The following is a 22,610-nucleotide window of genomic DNA, read 5'->3' as shown; positions in this document are numbered from 1 at the left end:
CAATATGCAGATTTAAATATACCATTGCCCCCCACCGTCAATTTGATGTGTGTGTGTGTGTGTGTGTGTGTGTGTGTGTGTGTGTGTGTGTGTGTGTGTGTGTGTGTGTGTTTAATAAAATCATTTAGTCACTACAATTAAAACCTGAACGGGTTTGCTTACTAAATTGTGAGCTGAACGAAAGTTGCAGCAAAGATCAGCAACCGGAGTCAAATTTCATTAATCACGAGTTGAGAGTGAGCGTCTCTCTCTGCTGTGTTATGCTGCATCACACGGGCATTCATAACGCTGCGCGTCCACGACGATGAGCGAGCAGAACAGAGTGAACGTTTTTTAGTTCATTCCTACTTCATAGGAATTCCCTCGAGCGCTCTGCACGCGCCACCATTATCAATGTCCGTGTGGACGTCCGCGATCGAACAGTGGAAACATTGGCTACTCCGTCATTTTATTCAAGAAGATCGTTCAAACTGCAAAGTGTTTACTTATATTTTTGGATACTCGCAATCAAACACAACATTGTGATTTTGTAAAATACATTCAAGAAATCCGCCCCCGAAATGGGGCTTCTTTTAAAATGAAACGAAAATGCTCACGGCTGCACGGGCATTCATAACGGTGCGCGTCCACGCCGAGGAACGAGCAGAGCAGAGTGAATGTTGTTTAGTTAATTCCTACTTCCATATGATTTAATTGAAAACTCTCGCTGTACTCCGCACCCTTGTTAATGTCTTGTGGGGACGTCCGTTACTTTCGCTTTCAAGTTAGCGATTTTAAAGCCCCCAGCGGTGTCACGGTGGGAAAATATTCCCATAGTAGCGTCCCTACAATTTAATACAATTTGCCTACCTGATTTTGAACACAAGAGGGCAGTAAAGCACTATGAATGATTTTTTTTTTTGGCTAAACAACCATTCTGACTGTTTTTAAACTTAAACATAAATCTTAAATTGAAAAAAAGGAATACAATGGGTTTAGTTCTAATATTAGTATAATTTTATAGAAAAATAAATGGTGTATAATTACATTTTAGAAAGATATGAGACATTTCCTGATTCTTTTTTTGACATAATCCCTCGCCATAGCAAAACCGTTTGAGATATTCAATATCCGTTCACAATTTAGCATCTTTAATGTATTTTCATCAAGTTGAAAAAGTTTTGTAACTGTAGATGAAACTAACCCCCCCACTTTTGTCAAAAGGTGGCGCTACTGAGTCCCTGCACCACGCCCGTTTCTGAAACTTTGCACATGTCTACTGGCTAATAAATGTGATCTGTCTGTCGAGTTTCATGCAATTTCAAGCAATTTCAGGCATGCTAAGAGTCTCAAAAGCATCCTAAAAGAATTTTAAAGTTTGATGCGTTGCCACGGCAACAGTATCAAAGATATCAATAATCCTTACACAGGTCTACATCTGCCGTGTATTTACATTATACAGATGAAGTTTGAAGCAAATCGGGTTAAAATAAGAGGGTGATTTCAAAGCATTTTGAAAGTGACACACTTCCTGCTGCTGCGCTATAACTTTGACTCACAATAGTCACATCCATGTGATCGGCCTCTTACAGCGAACACACTGGTGAAGTTTCATTAAGATCAGCTAATGTATGCTGAAGTTATAACAAACTTCCTGTTTCACGTTTCTCGCCATAAATTCGTTTCCTCGCCACGGCCAAACCGTTCGAGACATCAAAAATCCCCTGGCAATTTTTCATCCTCAATGTCTTGACTTCATGCTGACCGAGTTTCGTGGCATTTCTTTGAATTCTCTAGGAGAAGTACTTTAAATTCCATTGTATGCGTTTAACAAACAACCCTAAATAGCCGACTTCCTGTTGGGCTGGGGTAAAAAGTAAGAGCATGAAGTATATATGAACCGATGAGATCTATATGTGTACCGAGTTTCATATTATTACATGCAAGTGTGTTTGATTTATGGACCAAGTTTTCGGACCCCGTTCCAGGGGGCGCTGTCGAGCCCCCCTGCCACGCCCGGGTACCTTCTTCAGCCCGGCCCTGATGGCCGCGGGTTCTGACCTGTGTGTAAAGTTTCAAGAGTTTTCGAGCACGTTAAGGGCCCCAAAACCTTGAAAAACAATTTTAAAAGCATTTTCACTCAACAGACAATCCCCTCACCCCACACACACACACACATAAGCCCCTTTTCCACCGAAGCATTTTGAGAGCCGGTTCGGAGCCGGTGCCTGCGCGCGAACCAGTTCTTTGTGTTTCGACAGCCAAAGAACCGGTTCTCGGCCAGGAAAACTGGTTCCCAAGCGGCACCAACTCTTTGCTGGACTAGAACCGTTCTTTTACCACGTCATGCTTACGTCGGGGGCTGGGCGCGGGTTTAGATGTGTTCTAAACATCTTTTCTGACCATAGTATAGGATCGCAAAGCCAGGAGAAACATTTGCAGAAACACGATGTAGTCCGCCATTGTAATTGTTATGCTTGAAGTTGGCGCAAGCGTTTCTAGTTTTTTTTAATTATTTTTTTATTGAAAACGTTATGTAAGCAAAGGAGAAAACAATCACAATATAGAACAAATAAATGGAAAGAAAAAAAAGACACAAGACAGGAGTACATAACTAATCAGAAAAGATTAAATATAAAAGGAAAAGATTAAAATACTTACATATTTCAATTGTTTTTAAAGCCTTCTTGGTTCACGAGCTAGAGATAATCCCAAAGTAATGTTGTACTTGCAAGCGTTTCTAGCTAAGATGTATGGCGACGTACACAGTGACGTAACGACGTCGTTCACTGGGCGCTCTAGTCAGTGGAAAAACAAACAGGTTCTGAGAAGGTTCGCAAGTTGAACCAACTCCGAACCAACTTTGAACCAGCACCAGTTCCGAACCAGTTCGTTTTTGGTGGAAAAGGGGTAATAGATGCAGAGACAGAGAGAGAGGGAGGGAGAAAATCCTCCTGAAAATCACATTCAAACCAAAATATCTGACTTCCTGTCGATCCGAGCTAGTGAGTGTAAATTAGAAAGTTGTCCGGCTCGAGGAGAACAATATACGTGCCTATTTTTGTTACTGTAGGTAAAACTAATACCCCATTTTTGACTAAAGGTGGCGCTACTGAGCCCCTGCACCACGCCCGTTTCTGAAACTTTGCACATGTCTACTGGCTAATAAATGTGATGTGTCTGTCGAGTTTCATGCAATTTCAAGCATGTTAAGAGTCTCAAAAGCATCAACAAAGAATAATAAAGTTTGATGCGTTGCCACGGCAACAGTATCTAAGATATCAATAATCCTTTCACAGGTCTACATCTGCCGTGTGTTTACATTATACACATAAAGTTTGAAGAAAATCGGGTAAAAATAAGAGGGTGATTTCAAAGCATTTAGAAAGTGACACACTTCCTGCTGCCAGTTGGTGGCGCTATAACTTTGACTCACAATAGTCACATCCATGTGATCGGCCTCTTACAGCGAACACACTGCTGAAGTTTCATCAAGATCAGTTAACGTATGCAGAAGTTATAACACACTTCCTGTTTCCATTATTCACCATAAATTCGTTTCCTCGCCACGGCCAAACCGTTCGAGATATCAAAAATCCCCTGGCAATTTTTCATCCTCAGTGTCTTGACTTCATGCACACCGAGTTTGGAGACGAACGGGGGAATTCCCTAGGAGAAGTGTTTCAAATTCCTGAGCATGCGTTTCCAAACAACCCTAAATAGCCGACTTCCTGTTGGGCTGGCGTAAAACTTAGAGCACGAAAGTTGTTCGGCCTGATGAGATATATAAGTGTAGCGAGTTTCAGATTATTACATGCAAGCGTGTTTGATATATGGACAAGTGTTCAAACCCCGTTCCAGGTGGCGCTGTCGAGCCCCCCTGCCACGCCCGGGTACCAGCTTCAGCCCGGCCCTGATGGCCGCGGGTTCTGACCCGTGTGCAAAGTTTCAAGAGTTTTCGAGCATGTTAAGTGCCCCAAAAGTGCCCAAAAGGTAGTAAAATAATAATAATAATAATAAATATAGCTGCGAGCAGCGATTACGGGCCCAAGCCGGTGGCACCGCAACCCCGGTGCCTTTAGTTACCTAAAGGCACCAGGGTGGCGGTGCCGCCGGCTTGGGCCCTTCATCGCTGCTCGCAGCTATATTTATATATATATATATATATATATATATATATATATAAAGCCGGTGGCACCGCCACCCTGGTGCCTTTAGGGTTATTGTGCACGACGTGACACAAAATATCTGCTTGCTATCTGCCGAACGGCTCTGGTAGTTTCGCTTCAGCACTGATGATGTTGTAGAAATAGTGCGCTCTGGTTGGTCTGGATTATTCGGGATTTTTTATTTTATACAGAAATAAATTCTTTATAATTCAGATGAGAATAAAGTTAGTGTTGATTAAAATGAAGGAAAACAAATATATTGATCTGAAATATAGCACATTAATTTAAAATTTATTTAGGTTCAATTACCAAACATACAATCTTAATTTAATTTAAAGCAAACAATACATTTAAAATATATGGGTTGTATGCACATTTTTTTTAATAAAAAAAATATATATCCAAAAAGACAAGGCCTTAAAGGGTTAAACTCTTGTCACTGTAACAGACACATCTCTCTCTCTCACACACACACACACGTCAAGTCACTTACATTTTTAGATGCAATATTGAATAAGCAGAAAAATCGGATTTTCTGCTCTGAAAATATAAATAAGCAAAAAAATTGAATAAGCACTTTGAATATTCTAAACAGAATAAGCACTAGTCGCTAATGAATAAGTACTAGTACTTAATGGAATAGATACTAGTATCTAAAAAATAAGTACTAGTAGCATGAAAATAGAGACTAGTAGGTTAAAATGATTAAATGTTAAAACGGCTTGCCATATTGGCTCAGAGAGAGAGAAAGAGAAAATGACCTTTTAGATACTAGTACCTATTAATAGATACTAGTATTTATTCAATAAATACTAGTACTAAGTCATTAGATACTAGTACCTATTAAATAGATACCAGTACTTATTCATTAGCTACTAATACGTATTCAAAAGAATATCTAAAGAATAAGCACTAGTATCTAACGAATAGGCACTAGTACTAAAGAATAAGCACTAGTCGCTAATGAATAAGTACCAGTACTTAATGGAATAGATACTAGTATCTAAAAATAAGTACTAGTAGCATGAAAATAGAGACTAGTAGGTTAAAATGATTAAATGTTAAAGCGGCTTGCCATATTGGCTCAGAGAGAGAGAGAGAGAAAATGACCCTATTCAAACCACAATATCTGACTTTCTGAGGGTCGGAGCTAATTACTTTAAATTAGAAAGTTGTTTGGCTTGAGGAGAAGAATATACACGCTGAGTTTTGTAACTGTAGATAAAACTAACCCCCCCACTTTTGTCAAAAGCATTTAGAAAGTGACACACTTCCTGCTGCCAGTTGGTGGCGCTATAACTTTGACTCACAATAGTCACATCCATGTGATCGGCCTCTTACAGCGAACATACTGTTGAAGTTTCATCAAGATCAGTTAATGTATGCAGAAGTTATAACACACTTCCTGTTTCCATTATTCGCCATAAATTTGTTTCCTCGCCACGGCCAAACCGTTCGAGATATGAAAAATCCCCTGGCAATTTTTCATCCTCAATGCTGAGCAGCGATTGCGGGCCTAAGCCGGTGGCACCGCAACCCCGGTGCCTTTAGTTACCTATAGGCACCGGAGTGGCGGTGCCGCCGGCTTTGGCCCTTCATCGCTGCTCGCAGCTATATTTATATATATATATATATATATATATATATATATATATAAACAAGCCGGTGGCACCGCCACCCTGGTGCTTTAAGGGTTACTGTGCATGACGGGTAATAACTTAACCCCGCTTTGATCATAGCGTTCGGCAAAATCGAAAAATTTGGCAAAATCTTTGATCATAGCAAAATCGGCGTTCGTAGATCGACTGGTAAAGACTGTATTTCAAAGATGGCTCCTGCCTGTATACGCGAAGTTGACTGTATGTTTAAAATATCTTCTTATTAAACTGTCTGGACACTGACAAAGTTCTCAATGCTTCGGTTTGAAGGTAGGGACCCTCATTATGCTACCGTGTTAGTGTGGGGCTATTTTGAGCCTTGTTAGTGGTATTAACAAGAGATTTTTATTTGTCATTGATCTATGCCCAATATACTAGCGTTATACTAGCTTTATAGGCTAAACTGTTTTTAGAGATAAAACTATTTACATTCGATAATCATGAAAACAAATCTCAGATAACGGTTGACTAGGTAACAATGTGTAATTAGACCAAAGGTTCATTTTGCCCCGGAGTTCTCCTTTAATTTAATTGAAAGCAAACAATACATTTAAAATATATGGGTTGTATGCACCCATCAAAAAAGATATATATCCAAAAAGACAAGGCCTTAAAGGGTTAAACTCTTGTCACTGTAACAGACACAATCTCTCTCTCAAGTGACAATCTCTAGTCACTTACATTTTAGATGCAATATTGACTTTTTTACAGTTTTAGCAGCGAAAATAGTTAAATAAAGATCACAGCAGAACCATTGCGCATCTCACAGCAACGTGTTTTCTCATTACTGAATGATTCAGCATTTTGAACGAATTGGTTGACTCAAAGATTCAATGACCAATCCATAAAAATCTGTCTCATTCATGAATGACTCAGTCGTTCGAACGAATTGTTTGAATGAATGAATCAATGACTCGCTCATTAAGACGGTCGCCTGGCGACACCTAATGACGGTTTAGTGTTATGTTTAAAAGTATCATTCTTTTCAATGATTTTTAATTGAGTTATATTTAAAACAATCTCATAACATTATTTTATGCATTGTTATTTTTCAGTGTAAACGATTTAATTTGATCAGCCCTACCTCGGGTAGAAGCCATATAGTGTCTTATCATTCTAAATAATTGAATTTATTGATCAAATTTACAAATTAAAAATGAAAGATGAAGCATACATTTAATAAGACTGGACTGGGGTGCCCTGCATATATTACAATTTGCAGATTTAAATATACCATTGCCCCCCACCGTCAATTTGATGTGTGTGTTTGTGTGTGTGTGTGTGTGTGTGTGTGTGTGTGTGTGTGTGTGTGTGTGTGTGTGTGTGTGTGTGTGTGTGTGTGTGTGTGTGTGTGTGTGTGTGTGTGTGTGTGTTTAATAAAATCATTTAGTCACTACAATTAAAACCTGAACGGGTTTGCTTACTAAATTGTGAGCTGAACGAAAGTTGCAGCAAAGATCAGCAACCGGAGTCAAATTTCATTAATCACGAGTTGAGAGTGAGCGTCTCTCTCTGCTGTGTTATGCTGCATCACACGGGCATTCATAACGCTGCGCGTCCACGACGATGAGCGAGCAGAACAGAGTGAACGTTTTTTAGTTCATTCCTACTTCATAGGAATTCCCTCGAGCGCTCTGCACGCGCCACCATTATCAATGTCCGTGTGGACGTCCGCGATCGAACAGTGGAAACATTGGCTACTCCGTCATTTTATTCAAGAAGATCGTTCAAACTGCAAAGTGTTTACTTATATTTTTGGATACTCGCAATCAAACACAACATTGTGATTTTGTAAAATACATTCAAGAAATCCGCCCCCGAAATGGGGCTTCTTTTAAAATGAAACGAAAATGCTCACGGCTGCACGGGCATTCATAACGGTGCGCGTCCACGCCGAGGAACGAGCAGAGCAGAGTGAATGTTGTTTAGTTAATTCCTACTTCCATATGATTTAATTGAAAACTCTCGCTGTACTCCGCACCCTTGTTATTGTCTTGTGGGGACGTCCGTTACTTTCGCTTTCAAGTTAGCGATTTTAAAGCCCCCAGCGGTGTCACGGTGGGAAAATATTCCCATAGTAGCGTCCCTACAATTTAATACAATTTGCCTACCTGATTTTGAACACAAGAGGGCAGTAAAGCACTATGAATGATTTTTTTTTTTGGCTAAACAACCATTCTGACTGTTTTTAAACTTAAACATAAATCTTAAATTGAAAAAAAGGAATACAATGGGTTTAGTTCTAATATTAGTATAATTTTATAGAAAAATAAATGGTGTATAATTACATTTTAGAAAGATATGAGACATTTCCTGATTCTTTTTTTGACATAATCCCTCGCCATAGCAAAACCGTTTGAGATATTCAATATCCGTTCACAATTTAGCATCTTTAATGTATTTTCATCAAGTTGAAAAAGTTTTGTAACTGTAGATGAAACTAACCCCCCCACTTTTGTCAAAAGGTGGCGCTACTGAGTCCCTGCACCACGCCCGTTTCTGAAACTTTGCACATGTCTACTGGCTAATAAATGTGATCTGTCTGTCGAGTTTCATGCAATTTCAAGCAATTTCAGGCATGCTAAGAGTCTCAAAAGCATCCTAAAAGAATTTTAAAGTTTGATGCGTTGCCACGGCAACAGTATCAAAGATATCAATAATCCTTACACAGGTCTACATCTGCCGTGTATTTACATTATACAGATGAAGTTTGAAGCAAATCGGGTTAAAATAAGAGGGTGATTTCAAAGCATTTTGAAAGTGACACACTTCCTGCTGCTGCGCTATAACTTTGACTCACAATAGTCACATCCATGTGATCGGCCTCTTACAGCGAACACACTGGTGAAGTTTCATTAAGATCAGCTAATGTATGCTGAAGTTATAACAAACTTCCTGTTTCACGTTTCTCGCCATAAATTCGTTTCCTCGCCACGGCCAAACCGTTCGAGACATCAAAAATCCCCTGGCAATTTTTCATCCTCAATGTCTTGACTTCATGCTGACCGAGTTTCGTGGCATTTCTTTGAATTCTCTAGGAGAAGTACTTTAAATTCCATTGCATGCGTTTAACAAACAACCCTAAATAGCCGACTTCCTGTTGGGCTGGGGTAAAAAGTAAGAGCATGAAGTATATATGAACCGATGAGATCTATATGTGTACCGAGTTTCATATTATTACATGCAAGTGTGTTTGATTTATGGACCAAATTTTCGGACCCCGTTCCAGGGGGCGCTGTCGAGCCCCCCTGCCACGCCCGGGTACCTTCTTCAGCCCGGCCCTGATGGCCGCGGGTTCTGACCTGTGTGTAAAGTTTCAAGAGTTTTCGAGCACGTTAAGGGCCCCAAAACCTTGAAAAACAATTTTAAAAGCATTTTCACTCAACAGACAATCCCCTCACCCCACACACACACACACATAAGCCCCTTTTCCACCGAAGCATTTTGAGAGCCGGTTCGGAGCCGGTGCCTGCGCGCGAACCAGTTCTTTGTGTTTCGACAGCCAAAGAACCGGTTCTCGGCCAGGAAAACTGGTTCCCAAGCGGCACCAACTCTTTGCTGGACTAGAACCGTTCTTTTACCACGTCATGCTTACGTCGGGGGCTGGGCGCGGGTTTAGATGTGTTCTAAACATCTTTTCTGACCATAGTATAGGATCGCAAAGCCAGGAGAAACATTTGCAGAAACACGATGTAGTCCGCCATTGTAATTGTTATGCTTGAAGTTGGCGCAAGCGTTTCTAGTTTTTTTTAATTATTTTTTTATTGAAAACGTTATGTAAGCAAAGGAGAAAACAATCACAATATAGAACAAATAAATGGAAAGAAAAAAAAGACACAAGACAGGAGTACATAACTAATCAGAAAAGATTAAATATAAAAGGAAAAGATTAAAATACTTACATATTTCAATTGTTTTTAAAGCCTTCTTGGTTCACGAGCTAGAGATAATCCCAAAGTAATGTTGTACTTGCAAGCGTTTCTAGCTAAGATGTATGGCGACGTACACAGTGACGTAACGACGTCGTTCGCTGGGCGCTCTAGTCAGTGGAAAAACAAACAGGTTCTGAGAAGGTTCGCAAGTTGAACCAACTCCGAACCAACTTTGAACCAGCACCAGTTCCGAACCAGTTCGTTTTTGGTGGAAAAGGGGTAATAGATGCAGAGACAGAGAGAGAGGGAGGGAGAAAATCCTCCTGAAAATCACATTCAAACCAAAATATCTGACTTCCTGTCGATCCGAGCTAGTGAGTGTAAATTAGAAAGTTGTCCGGCTCGAGGAGAACAATATACGTGCCTATTTTTGTTACTGTAGGTAAAACTAATACCCCATTTTTGACTAAAGGTGGCGCTACTGAGCCCCTGCACCACGCCCGTTTCTGAAACTTTGCACATGTCTACTGGCTAATAAATGTGATGTGTCTGTCGAGTTTCATGCAATTTCAAGCATGTTAAGAGTCTCAAAAGCATCAACAAAGAATAATAAAGTTTGATGCGTTGCCACGGCAACAGTATCTAAGATATCAATAATCCTTTCACAGGTCTACATCTGCCGTGTGTTTACATTATACACATAAAGTTTGAAGAAAATCGGGTAAAAATAAGAGGGTGATTTCAAAGCATTTAGAAAGTGACACACTTCCTGCTGCCAGTTGGTGGCGCTATAACTTTGACTCACAATAGTCACATCCATGTGATCGGCCTCTTACAGCGAACACACTGCTGAAGTTTCATCAAGATCAGTTAACGTATGCAGAAGTTATAACACACTTCCTGTTTCCATTATTCACCATAAATTCGTTTCCTCGCCACGGCCAAACCGTTCGAGATATCAAAAATCCCCTGGCAATTTTTCATCCTCAGTGTCTTGACTTCATGCACACCGAGTTTGGAGACGAACGGGGGAATTCCCTAGGAGAAGTGTTTCAAATTCCTGAGCATGCGTTTCCAAACAACCCTAAATAGCCGACTTCCTGTTGGGCTGGCGTAAAACTTAGAGCACGAAAGTTGTTCGGCCTGATGAGATATATAAGTGTAGCGAGTTTCAGATTATTACATGCAAGCGTGTTTGATATATGGACAAGTGTTCAAACCCCGTTCCAGGTGGCGCTGTCGAGCCCCCCTGCCACGCCCGGGTACCAGCTTCAGCCCGGCCCTGATGGCCGCGGGTTCTGACCCGTGTGCAAAGTTTCAAGAGTTTTCGAGCATGTTAAGTGCCCCAAAAGTGCCCAAAAGGTAGTAAAATAATAATAATAATAATAAATATAGCTGCGAGCAGCGATTACGGGCCCAAGCCGGTGGCACCGCAACCCCGGTGCCTTTAGTTACCTAAAGGCACCAGGGTGGCGGTGCCGCCGGCTTGGGCCCTTCATCGCTGCTCGCAGCTATATTTATATATATATATATATATATATATATATATATAAAGCCGGTGGCACCGCCACCCTGGTGCCTTTAGGGTTATTGTGCACGACGTGACACAAAATATCTGCTTGCTATCTGCCGAACGGCTCTGGTAGTTTCGCTTCAGCACTGATGATGTTGTAGAAATAGTGCGCTCTGGTTGGTCTGGATTATTCGGGATTTTTTATTTTATACAGAAATAAATTCTTTATAATTCAGATGAGAATAAAGTTAGTGTTGATTAAAATGAAGGAAAACAAATATATTGATCTGAAATATAGCACATTAATTTAAAATTTATTTAGGTTCAATTACCAAACATACAATCTTAATTTAATTTAAAGCAAACAATACATTTAAAATATATGGGTTGTATGCACATTTTTTTAAATAAAAAAAATATATATCCAAAAAGACAAGGCCTTAAAGGGTTAAACTCTTGTCACTGTAACAGACACATCTCTCTCTCACACACACACACACACACACGTCAAGTCACTTACATTTTTAGATGCAATATTGAATAAGCAGAAAAATCGGATTTTCTGCTCTGAAAATATAAATAAGCAAAAAAATTGAATAAGCACTTTGAATATTCTAAACAGAATAAGCACTAGTCGCTAATGAATAAGTACTAGTACTTAATGGAATAGATACTAGTATCTAAAAAATAAGTACTAGTAGCATGAAAATAGAGACTAGTAGGTTAAAATGATTAAATGTTAAAACGGCTTGCCATATTGGCTCAGAGAGAGAGAAAGAGAAAATGACCTTTTAGATACTAGTACCTATTAATAGATACTAGTATTTATTCAATAAATACTAGTACTAAGTCATTAGATACTAGTACCTATTAAATAGATACCAGTACTTATTCATTAGCTACTAATACGTATTCAAAAGAATATCTAAAGAATAAGCACTAGTATCTAACGAATAGGCACTAGTACTAAAGAATAAGCACTAGTCGCTAATGAATAAGTACCAGTACTTAATGGAATAGATACTAGTATCTAAAAATAAGTACTAGTAGCATGAAAATAGAGACTAGTAGGTTAAAATGATTAAATGTTAAAGCGGCTTGCCATATTGGCTCAGAGAGAGAGAGAGAGAAAATGACCCTATTCAAACCACAATATCTGACTTTCTGAGGGTCGGAGCTAATTACTTTAAATTAGAAAGTTGTTTGGCTTGAGGAGAAGAATATACACGCTGAGTTTTGTAACTGTAGATAAAACTAACCCCCCCACTTTTGTCAAAAGCATTTAGAAAGTGACACACTGCCTGCTGCCAGTTGGTGGCGCTATAACTTTGACTCACAATAGTCACATCCATGTGATCGGCCTCTTACAGCGAACATACTGTTGAAGTTTCATCAAGATCAGTTAATGTATGCAGAAGTTATAACACACTTCCTGTTTCCATTATTCGCCATAAATTTGTTTCCTCGCCACGGCCAAACCGTTCGAGATATGAAAAATCCCCTGGCAATTTTTCATCCTCAATGTCTTGACATCATGCTGACCGAGTTTCCTTGCGATTGGTTGAATTCTCTAGGAGGAGTATATCGAATTCCAGGGGCATACGCTTCCAAACAAACCATAATAGCCGACTTCCTGTTGGGCTGGGGTAAAAAGTAAAAGTACAAAGGATATATGAACCGATGAGATCTATATGTGTACCGAGTTTCATATTATTACATTGAAGCGTGTTTGATTTATGGACCAAGTTTTCGGACCCCGTTCCAGGGGGCGCTGTCGAGCCCCCCTGCCACGCCCTGGTACCAGCTTCAGCCCGGCCCTGATGGCCGCGGGTTCTGACCAGTGTGCAAAGTTTCAAGAGTTTTCGTGCACGTTAAGAGCCCCAAAAGTGCCCGAATAGTCGATAAAATAATAATAATAATAATAAATATAGCTGCGAGCAGCGATTACGGGCCCAAGCCGGTGGCACCGCAACCCCGGTGCCTTTAGTTACCTAAAGGCACCGGAGTGGCGGTGCCGCCGGCTTTGGCCCTTCATCGCTGCTCGCAGCTATATTTATATATATATATATATATATATATATATATATATATATATATATATACAAGCCGGTGGCACCGCCACCCCGGTGCCTTTAGGGTTACTGTGCATGACGGGCAATATCGTAACTCCGCTTTGACCTTAGAGAAGATGTGTGCTGTAGAGCTTGCATTGGTGTGGGCTCTGCAAAAGTGTGCATTGAGGGCACAAATCAACCACAAAGTATGCGTGAGCAACCTTTTGAAACCTAAAATGAAAAATGAAACACCCTATCGGTCTCATGGACTTAATGCACACATGAAATAAGTACACAAGTTTGAAAGTTATATGAAGTGTGCCAAGACAGAATATTACTTGCCTGATCTGATTAGAAAAATAGTTGGTGTGTGTGTGTGTGTGTGTGTGTGTGTGTGTGTGTGTGTGTGTGTGTGTGTGTGTGTGTGTGTGTGTGAGGCGTGATTGAACAATGTAGACATAAAAACATACCCCGTCCTTTTGTTCATACAGGACATTATTCAAACTGCAAAGTGTTTACTTATATTTGTGTACAATCACAATAAAACACAACATTGTGCTTTTGTCAAACTGTAAACTACAACTGTCACCCAACCGAAATCTCTTACACACACACACACACACACACACACACACACACACACACACACACACACACACACACACACACACACACACACACACACACACACACACATAGTTTAAAAGCAAAAAAAATCTTTTGGACATTCATCATATTGCATTGGTTTTCATTTATTGTCCTCGATCAGAGCCCTAATCTGTTTATTTTTTCAGTTACACATTCTACATTGATTAAAAAAGAAAAATCAAATGTGTTTTTATTTTATACATAAATAAATAATCTATCATTCAGATGAGAATAAAGTTAGTGTTAGTTCAAATTTTAAGGAAAACAAATATATGATCTGAAATATAGCACATTCATTTATAATTCATTCAGGTTCAATTACCAAACATACAAATCTCAATGTAATTTAAAGCAAACAATACATTTAAAATACATGGGTTGTATGCTATTTTTTTTTATATAAAAAGATATATATCCAAAAAGACAAGGCCTAAACTTTAACAAGGGTTAAACAATCACTGTAACAGACACAATCACACACACACACACACACACACACACACACACACACACGTCAAATCACTTACATTTTAGATGCAATATTGACTTTTTTTTCTGTTTCAGCAGCGAAAATAGTTAAACAAAGATCACAGCAGAACCATCGAGCATCTCACAGCAACGCGTTCTCATTACTGAATGATTCAGCATTTTGAACGAATCGGTTGACTCAAAGATTCAACGACCAATCCATAATCTGTCTCATTCATGAATGACTCAGCCGTTCGAACGAATCGTTTGAACGAATGAATCAATGACTCGCTCATTAAGACGGTCGCCTGGCGACACCTAATGACGGTTTAGTGATATTAAAAGTATCATTCTTTCCAACGATTGTTAATTAACTCATATTTGAAACATAAGCTATATATATATATATATATATATATATATATATATATATATATATATATATACACACATATATATACACACACATATATATACACAAAAATAAAATAAAAACACATTTGAAGCGTGTTTGCTTACTAAATTGTGAGCGGAACGAAAGTTGCAGCAAATATCAGCAACAGGAGTCAAATTTCATTAATCACGAGAGTGAAGAGCTGACTGAAAAGATGATGACGGAATAGGCTATTTTATGTAAAAGCCCCTATTTAAGCGAATCTATCATTGTACTCTTTTGTTGTTGTGTTTTCCGTGAAAAATAATAGACTATTGAACTCACAATTCAAGCAATCGGCCCCGTTATTGCACTAATTTTAAAGTGACACTAAAAAGTATGCGGCTGCACTGGCATTCATAATGGTGCGCGTCCATGGCGACGAGCGAGCAGAACAGAGCGAACGTTTTTTAGTTCATTCCTACTTCCATAGGAATTCCCTCGAGCGCTCTGCACGTGGCCATTATCAATGTCCCGTATTTAAAAGCTCTCGGTCCTCAGTCACATACCAAATATATGTATAATGTATATATAAATATAATTTTGGACACAAGAGGGCAGTATGGCCCTATGTATAATTTTGTGTTTAAACTAAAAGAGCCCCTCCCCCCCTCCCCACACAGACACAGACACAGACACACACGGATGGCAGGGTGCATTCTCTCTGTCAGAGGGAGAGGGAGAGAAAATTCTCAGAAACATCCACATTCAAACCAAAATATCTAACTTCCTCTTGGTCTGAGCTAATGACAGTTAATTAGAAAGTTGTCCGGCTTGATCTGAACCATATGCATACCTGTGTCTGTCGAGTTTCATGCAATTTCAAGCATGCTAAGAGTCTCAAAAGCATCAAACAAGAATATTAAAGTTTGATGTGTTGCCACGGCAACAGTATCTAAGATATCAATAATCCTTTCACAGGTCTACATCTGCCGTGTGTTTACATTATACACATAAAGTTTGAAGCAAATCGGGTAAAAATAAGAGGGTGATTTCAAAGCATTTAGGAAGTGACACACTTCCTGCTGCCAGTTGGTGGCGCTATAACTTTGACTCACAATAGTCACATCCATGTGATCGGGCTCTTACAACGAACACACTGTTGAAGTTTCATCAAGATCAGTTAATGTATGCAGTAGTTATGACACACTTCCTGTTTCACGTTTCTCGCCATAATTTTGTTTCCTCGCCACGGCCAAACCGTTCGAGATATCAAAAATCCCCTCGCAAACTTTCATCCTCAATGTCTTGACTTCATGCTGACCGAGTTTCGTGCCGTTTGTTTGAATTCTCTAGGAGGAGTATTTCACATTCCATTGCGTGTGTTTTACCAACAACCCTAAATAGCCGACTTCCTGTTGGGCTGGGGTAAAAAGTAAGAGTGTGAAGTATATATGAAACGAGGAGATCTACATGTGTACCGAGTTTCATATTATTACATGCAAGCGTGTTTGATTTATGGACCATGTTTTCGGACCCCGTTCCAGGGGGCGCTGTCGAGCCCCCCTGCCACGCCCGGGTACCATCTTCAGCCCGGCCCTGATGGCCGCGGGTTCTGACATGTGTGCAAAGTTTCAGGAGTTTTTGAGCATGTTAAGGCCTCCAAAAGTGTCCAAAAGGTAGCAGAAAAATAATAAGAAGAATAATAATAATAATAATAATAATAATAAATAATCCTAAGGAAAACAATAGGGCCTTCGCCCTTTGGGCTTGGGCCCTAATAATAATAATCCTAAGGAAAACAATAGGGCCTTCGCCTTTTCAAGGCTTGGGCCCTAATAATAAGTCGGAAGAATAATAATAATCCTTAGGAAAACAATAGGGCCTTCGCCTTTTCAAGGCTTGGGCCCTAATAAAGAAGAAGAATAGCAAATAATCCTAAGAAGAACAATAGGGCTCTGCGCCCTTTCAGGGCTTGGGCCCTAATAAGTCGGAAGAATAATAATAATCCTTAGGAAAACAATAGGGCCTTCGCCTTTTCAAGGCTTGGGCCCTAATAAAGAAGAATAGCAAATAATCCTAAGAAGAACAATAGGGCTCTGCGCCCTTTCAGGGCTTGGGCCCTAATAAATAATCCTTAGGAAAACAATAGGGCCTTCGCCTTTTCAAGGCTTGGGCCCTAATAAAGAAGAAGAATAGCAAATAATCCTAAGAAGAACAATAGGGCTCTGCGGCCTTTCAGGGCTTGGGCCCTAATAATCCTTAGGAAAACAATAGGGCCTTCGCCTTTTCAAGGCTTGGGCCCTAAATATTAATTTGCTAGTATAAACAGTATTACAAATGGCATAAAGAATATTCGCTACACAAACAGAAGTAATCGTAAATCAGGCTATTAAATATAAAGTAATATCTGTAAACCTTAAGTTAGCATTACTTTGGCAAAATGTATTCAAGTATCTAGAATCTAAATATATTGCATAAATAATTTAGCTTATGTTATGATAATGAGTTATGGTACCTTTAAGGAAGGTTCTAGTTTATGTTATGCTGTCACTTTAAGAGAGTCTCTTGTGTATTGCGGGAAGTGAGAAGTGACTGTATGCGGTCGCGTGTGTTATGCCAACGAGAATACAGAGTAAAGTTACAGTTCTGTTTAAGCACGGTCTGGCCTCCATTTATTACATATTTGGCGACGAGGATAAACAACGCAGTTCTGCTAACGAATCGTAGGGGTTGGCACGAGTGAGGAAGCCCTGCTGGAACGGATTATATTGACAAAATGGCGATGTTCGGGACAGTGGGGGAATTTGTAGAAGAAAATGGTGACTGGCTCGAGTATACAGAGCGTCTGGAGCATTTCTTCGCCGCGAACGAGATCACGGAGGAAGATAAGAAACGCTCTATCTTGTTTAGTGTGTGCGGAGCAAAGACGTATAAGCTCATGAGGAACTTGGCAACACCGCGAAAACCGGGAGAGTTGGCTTACAAAGATTTGATTGACCTGGTCCAGAATCACCACAGCCCTAGACCTTCAGTGATTGTGCAACGTTTTAAGTTCCACAGCCATTTTCGTAAGACTGGAGAATCTATTTCAAAGTTTGTGCCTGAGCTGCGTCAGCTGTCTGAACATTGTGAGTTTGGTGCTGTACTGGAGGATATGCTGCGTGATCGCCTTGTGTGCGGAATTAATGATGACGTGATTCAGCGCAGGCTGCTGGGGGAAGCGACACTTTCGTTTGCAAAAGCAATGGAAATCGCACAAGGTATGGAGTCGGCAGCACTACATGCGAAAGATATTCAGAAGGCAAGTGGCAGTGCTCAGAGTGATATTTTTCAGGTGTCTAAGGCTGTCAAAGTGAAATCAGTGGAATGTTACAGATGTGGGGGAGCTCACTTTGCAAATGTTTGTAAATTCAAAGACACTGTGTGCCATAATTGTGGCAAGAAGGGTCATTTGGCAAAGAAATGCAGATGTAACAAATCTACAGGGAAAAACTCAAAGGGTGGATGGAAACCTCACTTAAAGACACATCACATAGTGGAGACTGAACAAGAGGAGACATGTTCCTATTCAATGTTTAACTTGAGTGAAACTCGTTCAGACCCTCTTTATGCAACAATTCAAATTAATGGAGCAAACCTTAAGATGGAGGTTGACACGGGAGCTTCTGCATCAATCATCAGTGAGGAGACTTATGGGAAGTTATGGACTAATGAGCAGACACCAGCATTATGTGAGTCTTCCATTACATTGAGAACGTATACAGGAGAGATCATTCCGGTAATGGGTGCGACGGAAGTGACCATTGCCTATGGCAGCCAGGCGGCTGAAGCTCGCTTGCTCGTTGTCAAGGGAACAGGCCCGAGCCTGCTGGGGCGTGATTAGCTCAGTAAAATTCAGTTAAACTGGGGAGAGATAAGACTCATAAAAGGGCTTTGTGCTGGGGATGTGGTGGCGAGGTATCCAGATGTGTTTAAGGATGAGCTGGGCACCCTAAGGGGTACCACGGTGAAACTTTGCGTGGAGCCCAATGCTACACCTCACTTCTTTAAACCCCGGTCTGTCCCATATGCAATGAAGCATAAAGTGGAAAAAGAGCTTGAGAGGCTTCAGCAGCTCGGTATCATTGAGCCAATTAAATTTTCAAACTGGGCAGCCCCAATCGTTCCCGTGCTAAAAGGGGATGGTACAGTCCGCATTTGTGGAGACTATAAGCTGACAATCAATCAAGCAGCGAAGTTGGAGACATACCCTATTCCAAGAGTGGAAGATTTGTTCTCAATGCTGGCGGGAGGAAAAACCTTCACTAAGCTTGACATGAGTCATGCCTATCAACAGTTGTTGCTGGATGAGGAGTCAAAACAATACGTCACGATCAACACTCACAAAGGGCTGTTCAAATATAACAGACTGGTGTTTGGAGTGGCGTCTAGCCCGGCCATTTTTCAAAGAACAATGGAAAACCTGTTGCAAGGAATTCCAAACGTGGCAGTATACCTCGATGACATTCTGGTCACTGGGAAGACAGAAGAGGAGCATCTCAGTAACCTCGAACAGGTGCTCAAGAGGATGTCGGAGGCAGGGCTGCGGCTAAAACGATGCAAATGTACATTCCAGGCAGAGAGTGTAACCTACCTGGGTCATCAAATATCAGCCCATGGCCTCTTTCCAGTGGCAGAAAAAGTCAGGGCCATCAAGGAGGCCCGCAAGCCGGGAAATGTGTCGGAGCTTAAGTCATTCCTGGGGATGGTAACTTATTACGGGAAGTTCTTGCCGGAGCTATCAACTGTGCTGGCCCCGTTGTACAGGCTGTTACATCATGATTGCCAGTGGAAGTGGGGAGGGGAGCAGGAGGCTGCTTTCACCAAAGTCAAAAATCTGCTGCAGTCAGCCAGTGTATTAGTCCATTTTGACCCTGAGAAGGAGCTTACAGTGTCGTGTGATGAGAAACCCATTGCATTTGCGTCCAGGACGCTTACAAAAGCAGAGAAGGGTTATTCTCAACTAGACAAAGAGGGCTTGGCAGTGGTATTTGCTGTGAAGCGTTTTCACCAATATCTCTATGGCCGTTCCTTCACAGTTTTCACGGACCATAAGCCGTTGATGAGCCTGTTCAGTGAGCATAAGAGTGTTCCTTCCATGGCATCAGCTCGTATCCAGAGGTGGGCACTGACATTGTCTGCCTATCAATATCGTATAGTGTACAGAGCGGGAAAGGAGAATGCCAATGCGGATGCATTGAGCCGATTGCCACTTCCAGACACCCCTGTGTCCACTCCTCTGCCTCCTGAAACTGTTTTCCTGCTGGAAAAGTTGAGTGACTCACCAGTGAGCGCGAAGCAGATCAAAGCTTGGACAGAAAGGGACAAGGTCTTGTCAAAAGTCAAAAGATTCGTGCTACAGGGTTGGCCATCCATTGTTGCAGATGCGGAGTTGAAACCTTTTGAGAAAAGGAAAAATGAGCTCTCAGTTCAGGATGGTTGCATCTTATGGGGTTCAAGAGTGGTGGTGCCTCTTCCAGGGCGAGCCAGAGTCTTACAGGAGGTCCACATAGCCCATCCTGGGGTTTCACGCATGAAGAGTTTAGCGAGGGCCTATGTCTGGTGGTCAAATATGGATCAGGATATCGAAAACAAGGTCCAACACTGCAGGGAGTGCCAGGAAAACCAGAAAATGCCCCCACCTGTTTCTCTTTAGCCCTGGGAGTGGCCTAACAGGCCTTGGTCCAGGCTGCACTTGGATTTTGCGGGTCCTTTCATGGGGCGTATGTTTTTGGTCATGGTGGATGCTCGCACAAAATGGCTGGAAGCACACATTTTGAAAAACATTACAGCTGGCGTGACAATTGACGCACTGCGCCAAGTGTTTTCAATACACGGACTGCCGGATGTGGTGGTAACTGATAATGGACCGACCTTTACAGGAGAGCTGTTTCAAGAATTTGTCAAGAGGAATGGAATTAGACATATTCGTACAGCACCTTTCCATCCGGCATCGAACGGGCTGGCCGAGAGAGCGGTGCAGACGTTGAAAACCGGTTTAAAGAAGATGTCAGGGGAAAATGTTGAAACTAACCTCTCTCGTTTTCTGTTCCAATATCGGATTACACCGCAGACTACTACAGGCCTGGCGCCTGCAGAGATGTTGCTGGGTCGGAAACCGAAATCTCACCTGGATTTGCTGCATCCTGGTGTTGGGGAGAAAGTGAGAATCCAGCAAGAAAAGCAGAAAGCGCGGCATGACAAGCATGCAAGAGAACGGTGCTTCGGGGAAGGTGAGACGGTCTTTGTCAGGAATTTTGCCAGAGGTCAGCGCTGGTTGCCGGGAGCCGTTTTGGAAAAAAGTGGTCCCCGCTCATGTGTAGTGAGGCTGTCAGATGGACGTGATGTCCGTCGCCATCAGGATCATGTGAGGAGCCGTCATGTGGAGGAGCAGCAGGAGTGTGAGGATCAAGTGGAAAGGGCTGAAAAACGAGAGAACTCTGACGTAACAGCTGTCTCGGTGCCACAGGGGGCACTGGTGCCTCCAGGAAGTGTACCAACCGTCCCTGAGGAAACTTCAGAGACTTTAAGGAGATCAGGACGCCAAAAGAAAGCACCTAATAGGCTTAATCTTTAGGTTATAGTAGGGTTAATTGTTAAATAGTTTGTATGGGGATACTGAAGAAGAAAAAAAGAAAAAGAGACGTTCTGATTGGGCTGTTAAGGGTTGGTAACGTTGATTCTTAGGGGGGAGAGATGTTATGATAATGAGTTATGGTACCTTTAAGGAAGGTTCTAGTTTATGTTATGCTGTCACTTTAAGAGAGTCTCTTGTGTATTGCGGGAAGTGAGAAGTGACTGTATGCGGTCGCGTGTGTTATGCCAACGAGAATACAGAGTAAAGTTACAGTTCTGTTTAAGCACGGTCTGGCCTCCATTTATTATCTGAATTATACTGCAGAACATAAACAACTAAACAGTATTAAAAATAGTCTCAATTTGACTTTACATGGATTTGAGTAACATGCAGTTCACACTGAAATATAATTATTCAAATAACTAGTTAAACTAATACAGTTCACAGATGACAGTAACTGAATCCACAGAATATTAAAGTTCGAACAGCATATAATGTAAAACAGATAACTTGCTTCTTCATCAATCACTCATAGGAACAACAAACATGCATCAGTCCGCTTTGTGTAAGAAGCAGTCAGTCTCTCAACCTATGTATATGGACTGCTCTCTTATCCTAGTTCAGACATGCCCTGACTTGTCCATGCCCGTGCAAGCACCAACAAAGTCACATACATAAATATACCTCCAGGGGGCATTGTTGGGCTTTCGGACACACCCGGAGAACAAGGTTAGTAGTGTTCAAAATAACTTTTAATGAATCTTTAGGAGGACAGCAGATAAGTTCAGAGGTTCAAACTGGTACTGTGAGAATAATCCTGATGAGGTGGGGTGAGGATATCAGCATACTGCATACTGATGATGCTGAGGTCATGAGAACCAACATCCTCTGAAATCACTTGAGAGGAGCGCAACCGCCTGTTCTCAAACATGTCGCTAGGCGTTGAATGGTGAGCGTGCGCTCTGACGTATGGCGTGCTTTTATTTGTATAGAGTCCATCACTGTACCCAGGAAAGAAATACTCTGGCTGGGAGACAGTGTGCCTTTGGAAGCACCCTAAAGCACACTGGGAATGCACTTTTTAGAGCACAATTTTTCATAGCTCCCAAACAGGTTTGTTTTGGAATAATTAAGTATTGATTTAGAAATAACATCCAGGTGACACAGCTGTTCACTTTCACCATAATAGATCATTTTGAGATTCAAATATCTGTTTGTAAAGTTTCTTTCTTTTTTTTTCTTTCTTTTTTTCTCTTT

General features: G+C 41.1%; 1 protein-coding gene and 1 pseudogene across 1 annotated transcript in view; both read left to right on the top strand.

Annotated features, from left to right (window-relative positions):
- The window catches only part of LOC130073047 (gastrula zinc finger protein XlCGF57.1-like), a 754,620-nt gene that overhangs the window by 600,359 nt on the left and 131,651 nt on the right, over nucleotides 1–22,610 (top strand). The gene's annotated exons all lie outside the window — the stretch shown is intronic.
- Nucleotides 18,357–21,353, top strand: LOC130073130 (uncharacterized protein K02A2.6-like; annotated as a pseudogene).

The sequence above is a fragment of the Rhinichthys klamathensis genome, unplaced genomic scaffold (genome assembly GCF_029890125.1).
Source record: "Rhinichthys klamathensis goyatoka isolate OS25496 unplaced genomic scaffold, OSU_Roscu_1.1 h1tg000523l_1, whole genome shotgun sequence".
Lineage (NCBI taxonomy): Eukaryota > Metazoa > Chordata > Actinopteri > Cypriniformes > Leuciscidae > Rhinichthys > Rhinichthys klamathensis.
The sequence above is the reverse complement of the archived record's forward strand: the minus strand, read 5'-3'. Positions and strand labels throughout refer to the sequence as shown.